The sequence below is a fragment of the Schistocerca piceifrons genome, chromosome 2 (genome assembly GCF_021461385.2).
Source record: "Schistocerca piceifrons isolate TAMUIC-IGC-003096 chromosome 2, iqSchPice1.1, whole genome shotgun sequence".
Lineage (NCBI taxonomy): Eukaryota > Metazoa > Arthropoda > Insecta > Orthoptera > Acrididae > Schistocerca > Schistocerca piceifrons.
In genome coordinates, this window is record NC_060139.1 from 707,715,814 (window position 1) to 707,734,854 (window position 19,041).

Below are 19,041 nucleotides of genomic sequence, written 5' to 3' on the forward strand. Positions count from 1 at the left end.
TCACCATTATGTGGTTAACATCACCACAAACATTAATAAATATTGGATCACTGATTCAAGCTGGTACTCTTCCCAGTTCAATCAGAATAGGTGGAATTCTTAAAATGACAGTTTCCCTACGGTGTCAACAGAAGTTCTTAAAGCAACATGTTTTCCACTGAGAGAAAATTAAAGATTATCAGTCAATATTTGTAAAGGTTTTCTTTTTCATTTCAACCATAACCGGTTTCACGCATATATGCTCATTTTCAGATGGCAGCATGTTATTTGTATCGTATCGCCTATTGATACACTGAACGAGAAATAATTATTTCCATTTAGGAAAGGCCAGAGTCAGGCGCCAACTCATGTGTATTCCTGTCTCGGTCCCGGAAATCCTCATTTAGTAGAACGATATTTAATGAGACGAAATTCTTGGCCATAAAATGATATACAGTTACCGGTACTAAATTTGTAAACACTGTGTGCGTCTTTCACATGAGAGCACTTAATACTAATGACAAAGATGGACGTATATCCCTGAATCTAGTTTTGGTCAAAAGAAGAAAGTAAATCTTTGCAAATCAATGAACGCAGGCTTTTAATTTTCTCTCTCTAAGTGATCAATAGAATTAGATAAATTCAAAATAATGTATAAAACACGTTCCCTTTCTATACGTTCGTTTTAAAAAAAAACCAAAGAGGTGAACTACTTCCATATCTCTAAGCAAAAAAGAACGAGTAATGATTGTTCGGATAAATTCCAGAATGTCTAGTACTATTACATGTTCACTTAGTACTAAGAGAGACTAAAGTGAAGGTTAACAGAATTATCAGGAAGAACCAGTACGTAAATAAGTGGAATACTAAAGTACTGATGACTTTTTAAGTATGTTTGAAGTTATATGAGGCTGTAGATACTGTGATAATAAATACCACAATAAGTAGTTCGGTTGCCAACGGCCTTGCCGCATTGGTAACACCGGTTCCCGTCAGATCACCGAAGTTAAGCGCTGTCGGGCTAGGCTAGCGCTTGGATGGGTGACCATCAGGTCTGCCGAGCGCTGTTGGCAGGCGGGGTGCAAAATTCAAAAGGCTCTGAGCATTATGGGACTTAACTTCTGAGGTCATCAGTCCCCTAGAACTTAGAACTACTTAAACCTAACCAACCTAAGGACATCATACACATCCATGCCCGAGGCAGGATTCGAACCTGCGACCGTAGCGGTCGCGCGGTTCCAGACTGTAGCGCCTAGAACCTCTCGGTCACCCAGGCCGTCAATCGGGGTGCACTCAGCCCTTGTGCGGCAAACTGAGGAGCTACTTCATTGAGAAGTAGCGGCTCCGGTCTCGGAAACTGACATATGACCAGGAGTGCGGTGTGCTGGCCACATGCCCCTCCATATCCGCATCCAGAGACGCCCGTGGGCTGAGGATGACACGGCGGCCGGTCGGTGCCGTTGGGCCTTCCAAGGCCTATTCGGACCGATAGAAGTAGTTGAACTGGTGAAGGACAGACATCCTTAAAATTGGCAACCACTGGAGGATGACCGACAAGTTGTTGTTGTTGTGGTCTTCAGTCCTGAGACTGGTTTGATGCAGCTCTCCATGCTACTCCATCCTGTGCAAGCTTCTCCATCTCCCAGTACCTACTGCAACCTACATCCTTCTGAATCTCTTGATCTCCCTCTACGATTTTTACTCTCCACGCTGCCCTCCAATACTAACTTGGTGATCCCTTGATGCCTCAGAACATGTCCTACCAACCGACCCCTTCTTCTGGTCAAGTTGTGCCACAAACTTCTCTTCTCCCCAATCCTATTCAATACTTCCTCATTAGTTATGTGATCTACCCATCTAATCTTCAGCATTCTTCTGTAGCACCACATTTCGAAAGCTTCTATTCTCTTCTTGTCCAAACTATTTATCGTCCATGTTTCACTTCCATACATGGCTACACTCCATACAAATACTTTCAGAAATGACTTCCTGACACTTAAATCTATACTCGATGTTAACAAATTTCTCATCTTCAGAAACGCTTTCCTTGCCATTGCCAGTCTCCATTTTATATCCTCTCTACTTCGACCATCATCAGTTATTTTGCTCCCCAAATAGCAAAACTCCTTTACTACTTTAAGTGTCTCATTTCCTAATCTAATACCCTCAACATCACCCGACTTAATTCGAATACATTCCATTATCCTCGTTTTGCTTTTGTTGATGTTCATCTTATACCCTCCTTTCAAGACGCTATCCATTCCGTTCAACTGCTCTTCTAAGTCCTTTGCTGTCTCTGACAGAATCACGATGTCATCGGCGAACCTCAAAGTTTTTATTTCTTCTCCATGGATTTTAATACCTACTCCGAATTTTTCTTTTGTTTCCTTCACTGCTTGCTCAATGTACAGATTGAATAACATCGGGGAGAGACTACAACCCTGTCTCACTCCCTTCCCAATCACTGCTTCCCTTTCATGTCTCTCGACCCTTATAACTGCCATCTGGTTTCTGTACGAATTGTAAATAGCCTTTCTCTCCCTGTATTTTACCCCTGCCACCTTCAGAATTTGAAAGAGAGTATTCCAGTCAACATTGTCAAAAGCTTTCTCTAAGTCTACAAATGCTAGAAACGTAGGTTTGCCCTTCCTTACTCTAGCTTCTAAGATAAGTCGTAGGGTCAGTATTGCCTAACGAGTTCCAACATTTCTACGGAATCCAAACTGATCTTCCCCGAGGTCGGCTTCTACTAGTTTTTCCATTCGTCTGTAAAGAATTCGCGTTAGTATTTTGCAGCTGTGACTTATTAAACTGATAGTTCGGTAATTTTCACATCTGTCAACTACTGCTTTCTTTGGGATTGGAATTATTATATTCTTCTTGAAGTCTGAGGGTATTTCGCCTGTTTCATACATCTTGCTCACCAGATGGTAGAGTTTTGTCAGGACTGGCTCTCCCAAGGCCGTCAGTAGTTCCAATGGATCGTTATCTACTCCAGGGGCGTTGTTTCGACTCAGGTCTTTCAGTGCTCTGTCAAACTCTTCACGCAGTATCGTATCTCCCATTTCATCTTCATCTACATCCTCTTCCATTTCCATAATATTGCCCTCAAGTACATCGCCCTTGTTTAGACCCTCTTTACTCTTTCCACCTTTCTGCTTTCCCTTCTTTGCTTAGAACTGGGTTTCCATCTGAGCTCTTGATGTTCATACAAGTGGTTCTCTTATCTCCAAAGGTCTCTTTAATTTTCCTGTAGGCAGTATCTATTTTACCCCTAGTGAGATAAGCCTCTACATCCTTACATTTGTCCTCTAGCCATCCCTGCTTAGCCATTTTGCACTTCTTGTCGATCTCATTTTTGAGACATTTGTATTCCTTTTTGCCTGCTTCATTTACTGCATTTTATATATTTTCTCCTTTCATCAATTAAATTCAATATTTCTTCTGTTACCCAAAGATTTCTACTAGCCCTCGTCTTTTTACCTACTTGATCCTTTGCTGCCTTCACTACTTCATCCCTCAAAGCTACCCATTCTTCTTCTACTGTATTTCTTTCCCCCATTCCTGTTAATTGTTCCCTTATGCTCTCCCTGAAACTCTGTACAACCTCTGGTTCTTTCAGTTTATGTGCAAATAAAGTAACCCCTCACAAAACCTTGAATGTTAAAAGAAATAATTCAAATGACTGAAGAAAGAAGGAAATAAGAAAAAGATCAGGAAAAGAAAGAAATTTGCACTGCCGGAAAAAGTGCAACCTCAGGCATAATTCCATTTTACTGACAAGTGAAGTGACAGGTATTTCATCACTGTAGGAGTACGTGATAAGAAATTCACGCCAAGTGAAAGACACGTCATAGTAAAGGTGTCCAAACAGTCGTATCAGTACACAGCATACCTCCCTCTGGCCGTAACGGAGCCGGCCGGGGTGGCCGTGCGGTTCTAGGCGCTTCAGTCTGGAACTGCGTGACCGCTACGGTCGCAGGTTCGAATCTTGCCTCGGGCATGGATGTGTGTGATGTCCTTAGGTTAGGCGTGTATTCTTGCATGTAGACGATCGTGAAAGTGCCGAACGACATCCTGCGATATGTTGTCGCAAGCACCTTGCACCTTTTATTGCAATTTGTCAGTGATTATTGTAGACTATGGAGAGCCAGTAAGTTCCCGCTTCAGCATGTCCCATATGTTTATTGGTGAGAGATCTGATGGTCCTTCTGACCAGGGCAGTTGTTATACACTATGAGGAGCACGTTGCGTCACGGCGGCCGTATGGTTCAATTGGGTCTGAGCACTATGGGACTTAACATCTATGGTCATCAGTCCCCTAGAACTTAGAACTACTTAAACCTAACTAACCTAAGGACATCACAGAACACCCAGTCATCACGAGGCAGAGAAAATCCATGACCCCACCGGGAATCGAACCCGGGAACCCGGGCGTGGGAAGCGAGAACGCTACCGCACGACCACGAGCTGCGGACGGCGGCCGTATGTGGACGTGCATTGTCCTGCTGAGAAAGTACATCACATTCCTGACAGTAGCACGGGGATAACAACCTCTGCAAGGTAGTGAGCACTGTTTACTTTATCCTGTAGAAACACCAAATGTGACCGCGAATTGTAAATGATGGCGCCCCACAACATGAAGCAGGGTTGGGACCTAAGTGTCATGAGCGGACGCACTCCAGGGAAGGCCGCTCACCGGGTCTACGCCGTACATTGGTACGTGACTCACATACAGACTGAACGTAGTGTCACCACTAAAGACAACAGAGAACCATCCCACTCAGCTCGGTCGGTTGGCCGTGCGGTCCAACGCAAGGCTTTCCGGAGTGGGGAGGAGCACCTGGTCCCCGGCACGAATCCGTCCGGCGGACTTGTGTCGAAGTCCAGTGAGCCGACCATGGTTTTTAGGCGGTTTTCCATCTGCCTCGGCGAATGCGGGCTGGTTCCCCTTATTCCGCTTCAGCTGCACTATGTCGGCGGTTGCTGCGCAAACAAGGTTTCGAGCGGCTAACAGAAGTGGTAAACGCTGCCAGTCTTGCTTGCATTATGAAAGTAGAGCTGACAATTTGCAGCGTAGTCGACAGACCGATTGCGGACCTCTGGTACAGAGCCGAGTGGAGGGTCTGAATCAGAGGCTCAGACGGTTCTGCGACCGTGTAGGCCGCAGATTCCTCGACTTGCGCCAAAAGGTGGTTGGGTTAGGGGTTCCGCTGAATAGGTCAGGTGTCCACTACACGCAGGAGGCGGCTACACAGTAGCAGGGGCTGTGTGGCGTGGACTGGGCAGATTTTTAGGTTAGCGGGTCTCGGGAAAACGCAAGAAGGGCTTCAGTCACAAAGGATGCAGACCGAACACAGGAGGAATGTAGATGCAGGAACCACAGGTGTAACAGTTGTAAATTGTCGTAGCTGTGTTGGGAAAGTACCAGAGCCCCAAGCGCTAACTGAAAGCACTGATGCTCAAATCGTTGTAGGCACTGAAAGCTGACTAAAACCTTTTGCGAAGAACCTAACGGTCTTCCGAAATGATGGGCTAAACACGGTTGGCGGTGGCGTGTTTGCTGCTGTTAGAAGTAGTTTATCTTGGCGCGAAATTGAAGTAGATACTTCCTGTGAGTTATATGGGCAGAGGTCATTGTTGGCAACCGGAATAAAATAATAATAGGATCCTTTTACCGACCTCCCAATTCAAACGATACAGTTTCTGAAAGGTTCAAAGAAAACTTGAGTTTGCTTTCAAACAGGTATAGTTGGTGGTGCCTTTAATTCACTCTCGATATGTTGGCGAAAATACATGTTTAATTCCGGAGGTACGCATAAAACATCATCCGAAATTGTGCTAAACGCATTCTCTGAAAATTATTTCGAACAGTTATTTCATGAGCCCACGTGAATAGTAAACGGTTGTGAAAACACGTTTGACCTCTTAGCAACAAATAATCCTGAGTTAGTAACGAACATCTAAACCGAGACAGGGATTAGTGAACACAGGGTTGTCGTAGCGAGACTGAATATTGTAACCCGCAGATCCTCCAAAAATAAACGTAAATACACCTACTCAAAAATGCAGATAAAATTTCACGTGACGCCTTCCTGAGAGACAATCTCCACTCCTTCCAAATTAGTAGTAACAGTGTAGACCAGAAGTGGCTTAAATTCAAAGGAATAATATTGGCAGCAATTGAGAGATTTGAACCAAATAAATTAACAAACGACGGAGCTGATCCTCCTTGCCACACAAAACGGGTCAGAACACTGTTGCAGAAACAACGAAACAAACACGCCAAATTTAAACAGACGCAAAATCCCCAAGATTGACGATCTTTTACAGAAGCTCGAAATTTAGCGCCGACTTCAATGCGAGATGCTTATAACAGTTTCGCAACGAAACCTTGTGTCGAAACCTGGCAGAAAATCCAAAGAGATTCTGGTCGTATGTGAAGTATGTTAGCGGCAAGAAATAATCAATGCCTTCTCTGCGCGATAGCAATGGAGATACTGTCAAAGACAGTGCTTCTAAAGCAGAGTTACTAAACACAGCCTTCCGAAATGCCTTCACAAAAGAAGACGAAGTGCATAAATATTCCAGAATTCAATCAAGAACAACTGCCAACATGAGTAACGTAGAAGTAAATATCTTCGAAGTAGTGAAGCAACTTAAATCAGTTTATAAAAGCAAGTGTTCTGGTACAGACTGTATACCAATTAGGTTCCTTTCAGAGTATGCTGATCAATTAGCTCCATACGTAACAACCATATACAACCATTAGTTCCACGAAAGATCCGTTCCCAAAGACTGGAGAGTTGAACAAGTCACACCAGTATTCAAGAAAGGTAGCAGGAGTAATCCACTTAATTACAGTCTCACATCATTTACGTCGATCTGAAGCAGTATTTTGGAACATATATTGCGTTCGAACACTATGAATTATCTCTAAGAAAAGAGTCTATTGATACACAGTCAAGATGGGTTTAGAAAACATCGTTCTTATGAAACACACTGTTGAGTGCTATTGACAAGCGATTTCAGATCTATTCCGTATTTCTGGATTTTCGGAAGGCTTTTGACACTGTACCACACAAGCAACTTGTAATGAAATTGCGTGCTTATGGAATATCGTCTCAGTTATGTGACTGGAATTGTGATTTCCTGTCAGAGAGGTCACAGTTCGTAGTAATTGACGGAAAGTCATCGAGTGAACTCGAAGTGATTTCTAGCGTTCCCCGAGGTAGTGGTACAGGCCCTTTGATGTTCCTTATCTACATAAACGATTTGGGAGACAATCTGAGCAGCGGTCTTAGGTTGTCTGCAGATGACGTTGTCGTTTATCGACTAGTAAAGTCATCAGAGGATCAAAACAAATTGCAAAACGATTTAGAAAAGATATCTGAATGGTGTGAAAATTGGCAGTTGATCGTAAATAACGAAAAGTGTGGGGTCATCCACATGAGTGCTAAAAGGAATTCGTTAAACTTCGGTTACACAATAAATCAGTCAAATCTACATGCCTAAATTCAACTAAATACCTAGGAACAACTTAAATTGGAAGGAACATACAGAAAACGTTGTGTGGAAGGCTAACCAGAGACTGCTTTATACTGGCAGGACACTTAGGAAATGTAACAGGTCTACTAAGGAGACTGCCTACACTACGCTTGTCCGTGCTCTTTTAGAATACTGCTGCGTGGTGTGGGATCCTTACTAGATAGGACTGACAGAGTACATCGAAAAAGTTCAAAGAAGAGCAGCACGTTTTGTATTATCGTGAAATATGGGAGAGAGTGCCACTGGAATGATACAAGGTGTGGTGTGGACATCATTAAAACAAAGACGTTTTTGATTGCGGTGGAACCTTCTCACGAAATTCCAATCACCAACTTTCTCCTCCGAATGTGAAAATATTTTTTTGACACCGACCTACATAGGAAGAAACGATCACCACGATAAAATAAGGGAAATCAGAGCTCATACGGAAAGATATAGGTGTTCGTTCTTTCCGCGCTATACGAGATTGGAATAATAGAGAATTGTGAAGGCCAGACACTTAAAAGTGATTTTCAGAGTACCCATGAAGATGTAGATATACCTCTACATCAGATTCCAGAGTCCTCGCTCTCCTCCGCCGTCCTATATTGGCGGTTTTGGGTGCAAACATGCCTTTTTCTGTCAAGCGATTGTCCAGAGCCTTGACGGTCCTAGCTGCTGGTAGCCTTGCGAGGGGGAAATATTCAGCACAGCACCTTCTCGCACCCACAGCATAGCATCACACTGCTCCGTCAGAAATGCCAGTGTCTGCTGGCTCGCTGTGTGTGTAAGCGCCGGCCGTTGTGGTCGAGCGGTTCTAGGCGCTTCAGTCCGGAACCACGCGACTGCTACGGTCGCAGGTTCGAATTCTGCCTCGGGCATGGATGTGTGTGATGTCCTTAGGTTAGTCAGGTTTAAGTAGTCCTAAGTCCAGGGAACTGATGACCTCAGATTTTTTTTTTTGTGAGTACGCGCTCATGGTGACTCTGGCTTGTTACAGCACACTGCACAAGTGCAATGGAGCGAAACGGCCTGAGCCCAACACAGCAGCAGATTAGCCGCAGAGAACTCCAATACTTGGACACACACAGACAGGTTTGTTTACCGGACGATCTTTTACCATCTCCACTCTGACTGCTGACGGTTGACGTTTTTTGGCCCAACGACGTGCTTGTGTTTTCCTCGATATAACGTCCCCTAACCTAATTGTAACAAGATTGTTTCTCTCTGTTCTTCAGTACAGTCAAAATAATTTTAGGTGAAGTTGAAAGCAAAGTGCCAACAATACGAGTGCAAAAGAAATTTCACCGTTAAAAGCAATCGAGAGTGGATAGGTTTCAAAGAGCTCATTGAGGGGAAGAGTTAAGGGGACGGCTGTTTGGTCTGAAATTCTAACTATACACTATCAAAACATAACCAAGAGGCTGTTGAATTCATGTTTCGTATTAGTGAATCATTAACATTGAAAACGTATGGTAGATATTCATATGTCATTAAAGAAACTGGGAAGTTTCCCCCTTGTATGAAGGACCTCCCGTATTAAACGAAATTCCATATTTTCTCTGCCTTTTGTTGACAGTCCCTGTTATAGAAATAGTTAATGGACTGTACTATGTTGATGTAAAACCATGTGTAAACCCAACTAGACTCAAACAAAACCAACAAAACAAAGCTGCCGCTAGCCAGTAATCAAACTTTTTGTATCTTTGTAAACCTTCTGCTGGCTAAGAGCGTAGCTAGGTAATAATATTTTTCTTTCATAATGGTTTAATAAGCTCTGTGTTTTAACGACTCAAACCAACAACACAATTAAAGCTGCTGCTAGCTAGTAATCAAACTGTTTGTGTCTTTGTAAGCCTTTTACTGGCCAAGAGTATAACTAGATAATAATATTTTCTTTCATGGTTTAATAAGCTATGTATTTTACTAACTCACGTATTAAAACATGAAGTTGATGAAAAGAAACCATCCATGAATATAATAGTCTTTCGGAGGTGGCAGACTCCTGGGTAAGCACACACATCGTACTCTTCAAAAGATGAATAAGATACGAACCTCCCACTGATCTGGGAGTGCACTGCATTGGCACCTAACACGCAGAGTACTGAGAATCGGAATAACTTATTTGAGCTGCGGTAGGAAAGATGCACGATATCCCTTCTATGGGGTACCGATATGTTTAAAGCTAGTAATTTACGAACACTACTCGAAAGCAATAGTTTCTGCTGAGCTACCGATCTTTGCATTACGGAGCTAATGCTTCTAGTACAACCAGGCGTTATAAACTTACCCATTTAAATTAAGCATTGTCTGCAATGACAGTAAAATGTTTTATACATTATGACATGAAGCGTATACTACACCTCATAGTTCTGAGTGCTTTTCCAAGCAGCTCCAATGGTACAATATCACCATAAAGGAGACACTACAGATCTGTTAATTTGTAACGCACTGCTCATTTCGAACAGGGAGTCCACTTTCGTACACAACTCCACTTACCTAAATATTACGAATTCGAGAAATTATTTTTCATTCAGCATAACAACGGCGTGGCTAACATTCCCTAAAACATGGCCACGTTAGCCAAAACGCCCAGGGTCCAAATTAATTTCATGAGCATCCTTTTTGATCGTTTGGTTGAAGGTTTCATATAATGCAAAGTTTAACATTCCGATCCAGTAATCGCTTTGTTTTAGCAACGTTTTATATCTATATAAGAATATAAACCATTGTACAGTCACATTAATCCCTGAGCTAAAATTTGGAGCTAGCATAATTGCACTTATTTGGCTATCCGTACTAAAGCCTTACTCTGATGCTTTCAGAAAAAGGCATCTACATACAGGGAGACTCACGAAGATATGCAAATATTTTGATATGTTATTGTACAAGTAAAAATAAAGAAAAAAGTTCGCATAAACATAGGTCCGCAAATGTTTAGTTACGGAGGTACGGCTAATAAATGATTTTGCCTGAAATTTAGTAACTTCGCTAATGACACGCCATCGCGAAACTGTACGAGGTTAAAGTAAAGCACAATTTCCATTTATGTTGTTGTTATTGGTCTGATGAATCTAATAAAACATCTCTCAGATGTGTATCTGCTGTAGTTTTCCAGAACATCCATAGAAGCAAAGATTAATATACAAGTAAATTTATTTATTTTCCATTAAAAATGTAGAAACGTTTAGGTCATTGTTGGCAAACGTCAGTGAATTGTTTCAGTCGTTTCCTAACCTTGAAACGAGTTAGGTTTCTGTATTGTTCAGTGAAAAAACGTAATGACAACAGTGTATTTAAATGAAACCACATCGTATCTGTTGTAGTTTGTAGATTATTTATGAAATAGAGGTGCCTTTCAACTGAGGAATACGTCGATATGGTGTTTATTTATGGCAAATGTGATGGTAATACCACGGCTGCAGCTAACGTTTATCGCGTACGTTGTTCAACTCGGAGGAGTCCGAATACACGAACCATTATGGAATATTTCGAATGCTACGGGAGACAGGTTCTCTACCTAGCGTTCATAAGCAGCACGAGCGCTAGCTACGTTAAGATGATGATGAGGATATTATGGGTGCTGTTCAATGTAGCCCGGGTACCAGCACACGCCGTATCTTTCAACGATTAGGCATTTCACAATCTAAGGTACGGCGTACACTGAAGTACAAGAATCTGTATCGTTACCATAAACAAAAAGTGCATCATTTACATACGGGAGATCCTGCCCTTCGTTTGGAGTTGTGCAACTGGTTAAATACTAATCGGCAGTTACACAAATACATTTTGTATACTGATGAGGCAAAGTTTATTCGAGATGGTATAAACAATTTACATAACGACCACGTAGGGTCTGAAGCAAACCCACATGCAACAGTGCAATGCAATTTGCAGCAGCGACTTAGCATTAATGTGTCGTGTGGTGTAATCAACACACACTTTATTGGACCATTCATTTTCCCAGGATATCTAACTGGCGAGACGAACTTACAATTGCTTCAAGAAGAAATGCCCCGCTTGCTCGAAGATGTTCTACTTGCTACGCGATTCCAAATGTAATTTCAACATGAGGGCGCTCCTCCACATTTCACCAACGCCGTTACTACACATTTAAATGAACATTTTCCCCAGAAATAGATCGGTCGTGGTGCTACACATCAGTGGCCTTCCAGATCGCCCGATTTCACACCAGTGGATTTTTGTGTATGGAAGTGGATGAAATACATAGTTTGTGAGGACAAAATCAATAATCGCCAGGCATTACTTGCTCGCATTATAAATGAAATAGACGAAATTAAGAACAACCCTGTGAAACTGAAATGGAAAAATGGAAATTTGTGGCAAGGTCTTATGGGACAAAACCGCTGAAGTCATCGGTCCCTAAGCCTACTCCATCTGACTTACGCTATGGACAACACATATACCCATGTCCGAGGGAGGACTCGAACCTCCGACGGGGACAGCCGCACGGACCGTGTCAAGACGCCCTTAGACCACGCGGCTCCCCCGTGCGGCTGTGAAACTGAAACGACCAACAAAATCTGTTCATACTCGTGCAACTAAATGCATTGAACTCTATGGAGACAGTTTTGAACATTTATTGTGAATGTATTGTCAAATTGTATGTACACTGTACAACTTCCTTAACACTGAGCTTTGTTTCTTCCGGTTTAACATTAATTCACGTGTGCTATGGTATTAATAAAAGCAGATTATCTGACACATTCATACTGTTTCAGTTAAAGTTATTATCACCATTTTTACAAAATTAAATTCTCTACAACTTCTGTTAAAACTTAGTGCAATTGTCTGGAATTTAAAAAACAAATTGAACCAAGTAGTTAATAAATTAAAAATTTTACGAAATTACTTCTTTGCTTCTCTGGATGTTCTGGAAAATTTCTGCAGATACATGTCTGTTTTATTAGATTCACCAGATCAATAACAACAAAATAAATGGAAATTGTGCTATACTTTAATCTCATACAGTTTTGCGATGGCTTCATATTAGCGAAGTTGCTAAATTTCAGACAAAATCTTTTATTAGCAGTAACTCCATAACTAAACATCTGCGGACTTATATTTATATGATTTTTTCTTTATTTTTACTTCTAGAATAAAATATTAAAATATTTGCATATCTTCGTGAGTCACCCTGTATTTTCAGAAATATGTATTATGCTTACATACTGTTGAATTGACACACATTTAACCTCATTTGGAAGGGTAAGAAACTGAAATAATCTCCTGAAGTATTTAAAAAAATATGACCCTTAAATATGATGATGCTTCACAAAATTTTTGGCTAGTACGTTGTAATGCGTACATAATATGTGTATGTGCATTATATATTATTGCTCAGTAGGCAACGAATACAGTTGATTTAAATCCAAGAACTTGGAAGTTGTGGCAGGATCTTAGCAGTCACTACGTAAAACAAAAATAAAAATACTATAATAATGCAGTATATTAGTTAGCAAAAATGTGTGGTAAATACTGTAATGAATTATTATTTGAAATTTAGCCAGGAGCCTTAAAGTGAACGAATATGCACTACTATTGCTAGAGATTATTGTCTGAGATTTCGCTGGGACAGGCATAAATTTAAAGAACGATAATTTACAGCATCTAATTTGAGTTCTTCTGAATGAGCAGTTGCGACAATTAAAAAATGGAGTAATGGGCTTAACACCGGTAGGACTAGGTCGGGGAAGGATATATGTATTGTGACAAGGTTTGGTAACATTCATATAGAGGTAGGCGACTACAGGATGGAATATTTGACTTTTCAAGAAGTTAATGGCATAAATATTCTAATCTATACTTGCCAGCATTTCACAGGTTGCATGAAGACTGTAAAAAAATATTAAAATAATAAATGTTATTCTGCAGACATACACATACATATACGCACAGGGTCCTGTGACAGAGCTGCAAGAAGCTGCTCGTACCTTCAGCGATACTGCAGATAGACTTGGCAGGCATATAGCCATTGTATATGATTGCTGGCAGCAATGGTCACGAAAATGTACGGTCGCAAGAAGACCGTTCTCTGGATGGCAAGTCGTACTACCGAGAGGGAAGACCCCTGTACTCGGCGGATGGATATGGAGAAACATACTGCATCTGCAGCAGTAATTTGAGCAGCAGTTTGCTCCACAATGAAACAACGTACTGTTACAGTCGATTACTTCAAGGATAGCTCTGAACCAGACGCCTTGTAGCGTGCATTCCAATGACCCCAAATCACACCCATTTGCGACTTCAATGGTGTCAAGAAGGAGCTCATTGGAGTATTGATCGACAAAGCGCAACTGGCATGGAACTACATCCCACAAACTGATATCCGACGCCTGTACAACACGATGCATGCACGTTTGCATGCTTGCATTCAACGTTCTGGCGGTTACACTGGTTACTAATGTAGCAGCATTTCACATTGACAGTGCCCTATCTCGTGCTTACTTTAATCTGTGATCTTGTACTGTTAATCACTTAAATATGTTACCTAGACAGACGTAATTCCGAAATTTCATTACTCTACATTAACTGTTTTTTGGTATTGCGGTTTCTTTTTCCGTCAATATATATACGCATCATTAAACCAATTAGAAATACTATCCAAGTCATCTTGCGTTCTCTTACAGTCATTCACAGACCACACGCTCCCGCACAGTACAGTGCTATCAACAAAGACTCGCAGAACGATGCTCACTGTATCCATTAGATCATTTATTTACGATCTGTATGCAGAGACCCCCCCCCCCCCCCCCCCCCATGAACCATGGACCTTGCCGTTGGTGGGGAGGCTTGCGTGCCTCAGCGATACAGATAGCCGTACCGGAGGTACAACCACAACGGAGGGGTATCTGTTGAGAGGCCAGACAAACGTGTGGTTCCTGAAGAGGGGCAGCAGACTTTTCAGCAGTTGCAAGGGCAACAGTCTGGATGATTGACTGATCTGGCCTTGTAACAATATCCAAAACGGCCTTGCTGTGCTGGTACTGCGAACGGCTGAAAGCAAGGGGAAACTACGGCCGTAATTTTTCCCGAGGGCATGCAGCGTTACTGTATGATTAAATGATGATGGCGTCCTCTTGGGTAAAATATTCCGGAGGTAAAATAGTCCCCCATTCGGATCTCCGGGCGGGGACTACTCAAGAGGATGTCGTTATCAGGAGAACGAAAACTGGCATTCTACGGATCGGAGCGTGGAATGTCAGGTCCCTTAATCGGGCAGGTAGGTTAGAAAATTTGAAAAGGGAAATGGATAGGTTAAAGTTAGATATAGTGGGAATTAGTGAAGTTCGGTGGCAGGAGGAACAAGACTTCTGGACAGGTGACTACAGGGTTATAAACACAAAGTCAAATAGGGGTAATGCAGGAGTAGGTTTAATAATGAATAGGAAAATAGGAACGCGGGTAAGCTACTACAAACAGCTTAGTGAACGCATTATTGTGGCCAAGATAGATACGAAGCCCACACCTACTACAGTAGTACAAGTTTATATGCCAACTAGCTCTGCAGATGACGAAGAAATTGAAAAAATGTGTGATGAAATAAAAGAAATTATTCAGATAGTGAAGGGAGACGAAAATTTAATAGTCATGGGTGACTGGAATTCGAGTGTAGGAAAAGGGAGAGAAGGAAACGTAGTAGGCGAATATGGATTGGGGCTAAGAAATGAAAGAGGAAGCCGCCTGGTAGAATTTTGCACAGAGCACAACTTAATCATAGCTAACACTTGGTTTAAGAATCATGAAAGAAGGTTGTATACATGGAAGAACCCTGGAGATACTAAAAGGTATCAGATAGATTATATAATGGTAAGACAGAGATTTAGGAACCAGGTTTTAAATTGTAAGACATTTCCAGGGGCAGATGCGGACTCCGACCACAACTATTGGTTATGACCTGTAGATTAAAACTGAAGAAACTGCAAAAAGGTGGGAATTTAAGGAGATGGGACCTGGATAAACTGAAAGAACCAGAGGTTGTACAGAGTTTCAGGGAGAGCATAAGGGAACAATTGACAGGAATGGGGGAAAGAAATACAGTAGAAGAAGAATGGGTAGCTTTGAGGGATGAAGTAATAAAGGCAGCAGAGGATCAAGTAGGTAAAAAGACGAGGGCTAGTAGAAATTCTTGGGTAACAGAAGAAATATTGAATTTAATTGATGAACGGAGAAAATATAAAAATGCAGTAAATGAAGCAGGCAAAAAGGAATACAAATGTCTCAAAAATGAGATCGACAGGAAGTGCAAAATGGCTAAGCAGGGGTGGCTAGAGGACAAATGTAAGGATGTAGAGGCTTATCTCACGAGGGGTAAGATAGATACTGCCTACAGGAAAATTAAAGAGACCTTTGGAGATAAGTGAACCACTTGTATGAACATCAAGAGCTCAGATGGAAACCCAGTTCTAAGCAAAGAAGGGAAAGCAGAAAGGTGGAAGGAGTATATAGAGGGTCTATACAAGGGCGATGCACTTGTGGACAGTTTTATGGAAATGGAAGAGGATGTAGATGAAGATGAAATGGGAGATACGATACTGCGTGAAGAGTTTGACAGAGCACTGAAAGACCTGAGTCGAAACAAGGCCCCCGGAGTAGACAACATTCCATTGGAACTACTGATGGCCTTGGGAGAGCCAGTCCTGACAAAACTCTACCATCTGGTGAGCAAGATGTATGAAACAGGCGAAATACCCTCAGACTTCAAGAAGAATATAATAATTCCAATCCCAAAGAAGGCAGGTGTTGACAGATGTGAGAATTACCGAACAATCAGTTTAATAAGCCACAGCTGCAAAATACTAACACGAATTCTTTACAGACGAATGGAAAAACTAGTAGAAGCCGACCTCGGGGAAGATCAGTTTGGATTCCGTAGAAATACTGGAACACGTGAAGCAATACTGACCTTACGACTTATCTTAGAAGAAAGATTAAGGAAAGGGAAACCTACGTTTCTAGCATTTGTAGACTTAGAGAAAGCTTTTGACAATGCTGACTGGAATACCCTCTTTCAAATTCTAAAGGTGGCAGGGGTAAAATACAGGGAGCGAAAGGCTATTTACAATTTGTACAGAAACCAGATGGCAGTTATAAGAGTCGAGGAACATGAAAGGGAAGCAGTGGTTGGGAAGGGAGTAAGACAGGGTTGTAGCCTCTCCCCGATGTTATTCAATCTGTATATTGAGCAAGCAGTAAAGGAAACAAAAGAAAAATTCGGAGTAGGTATTAAAATCCATGGAGAAGAAATAAAAACTTTGAGGTTCGCCGATGACATTGTAATTCTGTCAGAGACAGCAAAAGACTTGGAAGAGCAGTTGAACGGAATGGATGGTGTCTTGAAGGGAGGATATAATATGAACATCAACAAAAGCAAAACGAGGATAATGGAATGTAGTCGAATTAAGCCGGGTGATGTTGAGGGTATTAGATTAGGAAATGAGACACTTAAAGTAGTAAAGGAGTTTTGCTATTTGGGGAGCAAAATAACTGATGATGGTCGAAGTAGAGAGGATATAAAATGTAGACTGGCAATGGCAAGGAAAGCGTTTCTGAAGATGAGAAATTTGTTAACATCGAGTATAGATTTAAGTGTCAGGAAGTCATTTCTGAAAGTATTTGTATGGAGTGTAGCCATGTATGGAAGTGAAACATGGACGGTAAATAGTTTGGACAAGAAGAGAATAGAAGCTTTCGAAATGTGATGCTACAGAAGAATGCTGAAGATTAGATGGGTAGATCACATAACTAATGAGGAAGTATTGAATAGGATTGGGGAGAAGAGAACTTTGTGGCACAACTTGACCAGAAGAAGGGATCGGTTGGTAGGACATGTTCTGAGGCATCAAGGGATCACCAATTTAGTATTGGAGGGCAGCGTGGAGGGTAAAAATCGTAGAGGGAGACCAAGAGATTCAGAAGGATGTAGGTTGCAGTAGGTACTGGAGGATGGAGAAGCTTGCACAGGATAGAGTAGCATGGAGAGCTGCATCAAACCAGTCTCAGGACTGAAGACCACAACAACAAGAACAACATGCAGAGAACAGGAAAAGCTCTATCGCACTTCCCTGGGGTGCTCCTCGTGATAGCTTTGTGTTCGACGAACGCACGCTGTCCAGGACAGCGTACTGGGTTTTGTTATATAACAAATTTCGAGACACTCTTTTATCTGAGAACTGATTCCACAAGGTCGCAACTTCGTTGACAGTTTGTAGTTTGGCACCGTGCCAAACGATTTCCGAAAATCTAGTAATTTGGAATCAGCCTGTTGTCCTTCATTCATCTTTCGCAGGATATCGTGTGAGAAAAGGGGAAGTTGAGTTTCACAAGAGTAATGCTTTCTAAATGAGTGTTGATTTGTGGATAAAAACTTTTCTGCCGTTAGAAAATTTGTTGTATTCGAGCATAGGATATGTCAAAGGATTTTACAGCAAACCGATGTCAAGGATACTGGTCTGTAATTTTACAGTGCCGTTTCTTTACATTTCTTATATACATCTGTACTTTTTTCCAGTTGCGTCGGACATTGCTCTGGGACAGACTTCCTCTGAGCGTGAAATTCAAGATAAATGTAGGCTTAATACGGGACCAATGTAAAGGAGTACTCGCTGGAAAACCGCGTTGTGATTCCATGTGAACTTGGCGGCTTACTTGTTTTCAACCCTTTCAGCTGATTTTCAACGCTACGGATGCTTATTTCTATGTACTCCGGACGAACATTTGTGGGACGGTCGAATGATGGTATGTCTGAATGATCCGTCTGCGTGAATGATTTTTTAAATGGGAGAGTTATAACTTCAGCTTTCTTTTTGGTATCACCTGTTATAAAACGAGACTGGTTTATGAGTGACTAAATAGAAACCCTCGACCTACTTATGATTTTACGTAACACGAGAATTTTTTAGGATTCTTATCCAGGTTTATGGCTAATGTATGACGGAAGAAATTGTTGTATGCAATTTATAAACCCGCGAATTTTAAGTAACTTTTGCCTTTCGACATTTCTACGTTTTCCTTGAAGCGACAGTGCAACAATTTCTTTTTTCTGAACACTTCCCGAATTTTGTTATGAAGCCAAGTTGGGTCTTTCCTGTCTTAATTGGCACATACCTCTCCTGATTACAATCAGTTTAAACTTTGCCCACAATTCTTCTACGTATATCGTATATGAACTTAATGATGCTCATTCATTGTCTAAGTAGGATACAAACAACAGCTTATTTGCTCGTTTCAATACAGACACTCTCCTATCCTTCTTGATGGGTTTATTAACTTTAGCAGTCATCGTGGCTACTTAGACATCGTGATCGCTAATCCCTGTCTCTATACTGACAGTATCGATAGTTTGTAGTTGCAAGGTCTAAAATATTTCCATTGGGTGTAGGTCGTCGAATTAGGTGTTGAAGACCCTTTTCAGACAAAGTGTTCAGAACTTCTTCGCGAGACTTGCAACGAGTCCATAGGTACAGCAGTCTATAGCCGGTAGGTTAGTCACCAAAACTAATATTATTGGATGAA

The 19,041-nt window shown here is 41.6% G+C and overlaps 1 pseudogene; it reads left to right on the top strand.

The window, feature by feature from the left end:
* The first annotated feature begins 934 nt into the window (after positions 1-934).
* Positions 935-1,052, top strand: LOC124778860 (annotated as a pseudogene).
* Positions 1,053-19,041: the final 17,989 nt, after the last annotated feature.